Raw genomic sequence first — 4482 nt, forward strand, 5'->3', positions numbered from 1 at the left:
GGATATATCTCACTTAAATACAAACACAACGGTTGAAAAAGAGCACAAAGATATTCATTTTTATCTACTGTATTTAAACAAGCACGGCATAAATAAAGATTAACCATTTTTATTATAAAACTTTTGTCCAATTAAAATATTAACTAATGATAATATTTAGTAACAGTGAAATATATCGTAATTTAAAAAAAATCTAAGTACTATATTAAATGTTATAAGTCAATGGATAAACAACTTTCAAATTCTCGAATTAAATATATTTACCGAATAACTAATTTGATAACTAACTATTAAAAAATGCTACTATATTAGCCCATGACAATAATCATGAAACACCGAGCATCATTTCTTACTAAAAAATATATCTTAATTTAATAATATTAAGTAGATAATAAATCTTTGATGATAAAAATATCTTATCAAATCAAAATTTAGTGACATGAGAAATAGCAACCTAAACACAAAAAAACAAAGATAAATTACAATATAATAAATACATTATTTTTTAAAAATATTTTTACATTCTTAATTAATAAAATACTCATCATATCATCAATTTAAGGTAACAAATTAAAAAAACAGGCTTGCTACACATACATGCTTTTTTAGCTTATAAGTTCTACAAGTTGGGCCAAGTTGAACAAAAGTCACGCGCACCACACTTCCCACACTCGAGCGTAAATACACGCGCGTTACTCAACCGTTTCTTTTTTCTAAAGCGCGCTCATTAGAACGACTCTTATTATTCTTCCTCGATGAGAACCACAACTGTCATGTTTTCTTCGCGTTTCTTCTCTTCTTCCTCTTCTTCCTTCTTCTTCTCCTTTTTCTTTGTGCTTCTCCTTCTTTTTCTTTGCGTGTTTCATCTTCATCTTTGTGTTTCTCCTTCTTCTTCTTTTGATTTTGCAACATTATGTATTTTTTCTTCTTTGTTTGATTTTTTCCTCCCTAAAAGAATTATGAGAATATGAAATAAGAAGTTGAAGAAGAAGAAGCAGCAGAAGATGAGAAAGAGGAAGAGGAAGAGTTCTGAATTATGCAGAACTTATCAGAATAAAAATACTCCCAAATATCTTCGTTTTACACCCAAATTTGCTGTAAATACAGAAATGAGTTATGCTACATGTACACTAAAATTAACCACCAAAGTCAGCTACCAGTATAAAATACATATTGGAATACAAATATACATTGAAAATAAATTAAAGCATACATGTATTTATACACAAATACGTTGGTGGCTGATTTTAGTGGCTAATTTTATTGTATAAATAGCATTTTTATATAGAAAAATATTTTCTCTAATGCTACATTTTTTTCTTCTTCTTCTTTTCCTTATTTCTTTCTTTTTTTTAGTTAAATGAATGTAAGTTCATCATCTTTCATGTAATTTTGCAGCATTATGTGTTTCTTCTTCTTTTTTGTTTGATTTTTTGTTTTTATTCTTGTTAAGAGAGTAAAACAAGAAGAAACTTGAGAAGGTAAAACAAAAAGAAAAAAATGAATAAGAAAAAAAGAAGAAGAAGATGGTGATGATGATGAAAAAAAAAGAAGCAGCAGAAAATGAGGAGGAGGAAAAGGAAGAGTTCTGAATTATGCAGAACTTATCAGAATAAAAATACACCCAAATTTCTTTATTTTACACTCAAATATCTTCGTATTACACCCAAATATCTTCCTTTTACACCCAAATTTGCTAGAAATACAAAAATGAGTTATGTTACACGTACACTAAAATCAACCACTAAAATTAGCCACCAGTATAAAATACACACTGGAATACAAATATACATTGATTCTTAATTTCGTTTCCCTTCTTATTTGTGCTCCAAACTCTTGTAGAAAAACCTGCAACCTTCGAATAATCCTTGTAGAATTTTGCAGCATCTTCAAGGGTGTTAAAAGTCATCCAAAACTTGGGGACAAACTGGTCATCAATACCACAGAAGATCTGCAAAATACACTCAAAATACACCATATTAAAACAAGCATAAACTATAGAATGCAAATACAACTATAAAATCATCATAAAAAATAAGAAAAACCATATTCATGAATCATAACTAAACAGAAACTAAAACAATTCAACTAAAATAATAAGACAATTTACCTTCCGTCAGATAAAAAGTCATAAACTATAAATACACCCAAAATTTCCTGAAATACACCTAAATATTCCTGATCTACACCCGAATGTCTAATATAAAATGGACAAAATTATTTTAATTCTAATGAGAAGTAGTACATTAGATTCAATTCAAACAAGGAAGAATAAACAGCAAATATCACAGGCAAGGTTCACGCATTTTTCAGCTAATGAATGTAAGTTCATCATCTTCTAAGTAATTTTGCAACATTATGTTTTTTTCTTCTTCTTTGTTTGATTTTTTTGTTTTTATTCTTGTTAAGAAAGTAAAACAAGAAGAAACTTGAGAAGGTAAAACAAAAAGGAAAAGATGAATAAGAAAAAAAGAAGAAGAAGATGGTGATGATGATGATGAAAAAAAAAAGAAGTAGCAGAAGATGAGGAGGAGGAAGAGGAAGAGTTCTGAATTATGCCGAACTTATCAGAATAAAAATACACCAAATATCTTCATTTTACACCCAAATATCTTCATTTTACAACCAAATTTGCTGCAAATACAGAAATGAGTTATGTTACGTGTACACTAAAATCAACCACCAAAATTAGCCACCAGTATAAAATACACACTGGAATACAAATATACATTGATTCTTAATTTCGTTTCCCTTCTTATTTGTGCTCTGAACTCTTGTAGAAAAATCAGTAACCTTCGAATTATCCATGTAGAATTTTGCAGCATTTTCAAGGGTGTTAAAAGTCATCCTAACCTTGGGGATAAACTGGTCATCAACACCACATAAGGGCTGCAAAATACACCATATTAAAACAAGCATAAATTATAGAATGAACATACAACTATAAAACCATCATAAAAAATAACAAAAATATGATTCATGAATCATAACTATACAGAAACTAAAATAATTCAACTAAAAGAATAAGACAATTTACCCTCCGTCAGATGAAAAATCATAAACTGTAAATACACCCAAATTTTTCTAAAATACTCCCAAATATTCCTGATCTACACCCGAACGTCTGATATAAAATGGACAAAATTATATTAATTCTAATCAGAACTAGTACATTAGATTCAATTCAAATAAGGAAGAATTAACAGCAAATTTCACAAGCAAGGTTCACACATTATTCAGCTACACAATAAAAAACTACTAACTGGATTCAAATTCAGATTCAATTACTAACTAAAACTAAATCACACCTCAGGAACTTCATTGGATTCAGTTTCAAAATCCACTTCGCTCTGGTTCATCTGACAATCTGAAATTGAATCATCCATTATCTTCAAAAACAATTTTAGAGCTTGATGTAAAAAAATAATGGAAATCGAGAATAACGAAGAAAGAGAATAGAGAGAGAAAAGCATGTAAATGAAGAAGGAGAAAGCAGAGAGAAACACACGTAATGACGAAGGAGAAGGTAGAGAGAAACTTATGAAAGAGATCGAAGAGAGAAGGCAAGAAATTCGAAAAAGGAAACGAAATCCTTTCAAAAAAGGAAGTTATATATTCACGCGTTGATTGAGTTAAAAATCTGTTGGAGACGCGTGAAACATACGTGCATAACAAGCGCGTTTGAGCGTAACATCAATTAGAAGACTTGTATGACTTGTATAGCAAAATCACTTGTATGCAAAGATTAATCCTTAAAAAAATAAATTAAAATATGTCATACATTAATGGACGAGATGCAAACCTGTGAAAAAAGTCAACATATAAAAAATACAATAGAAGCATAGAAAAGATAATTTGTTTCACGCCATCAAAGTTAACTTTTATTATGATAACTAATAACCCTCTCACGAGTTTAAATTATGCTTATTATCGGTATTGCTCTTTAAAAATATAGGTATGAAAATACATGGCAATGGAGCTGGTCCAAGTAAGAGATCCCTACCTGATTAGTATCCTATGTAATTAAAACATGTAAAAACGTCGAAATAAATTATTTTGCCTACATATTAAATCTTCTTAACATAGAGGATTAACAAAACCAACTAACTTAATTTACACGGTTTATTTTATTGCTAAGCACTAATTTTTAATTTTTCCAAAAAAATATACCACATATAAAGTTTGCATTTTTTTTTATAAGTGTAGGTCGACCACTGTTGTCACTCATTCAATGCCTCAACCAATTTCTTATCATAAACCAACCTGAAACAATGCTAAAAGCCATGAGTACTCTATTTATATCTCTAATATTTTATCATCATCATATAATATTCATTTAAAATATTTTTTGTGTCGAATAAATATAAAGATTTGTTATTGTACACTACTATATAAGATGTCTAATAACAAACAAAATTATGAATTTAATAAAAAATAATTTTAAAATAAATAATTAACAAATAAAAAAATTAAAATAGTCAA

This window comes from Arachis ipaensis, chromosome B07, assembly GCF_000816755.2.
Source record: "Arachis ipaensis cultivar K30076 chromosome B07, Araip1.1, whole genome shotgun sequence".
Lineage (NCBI taxonomy): Eukaryota > Viridiplantae > Streptophyta > Magnoliopsida > Fabales > Fabaceae > Arachis > Arachis ipaensis.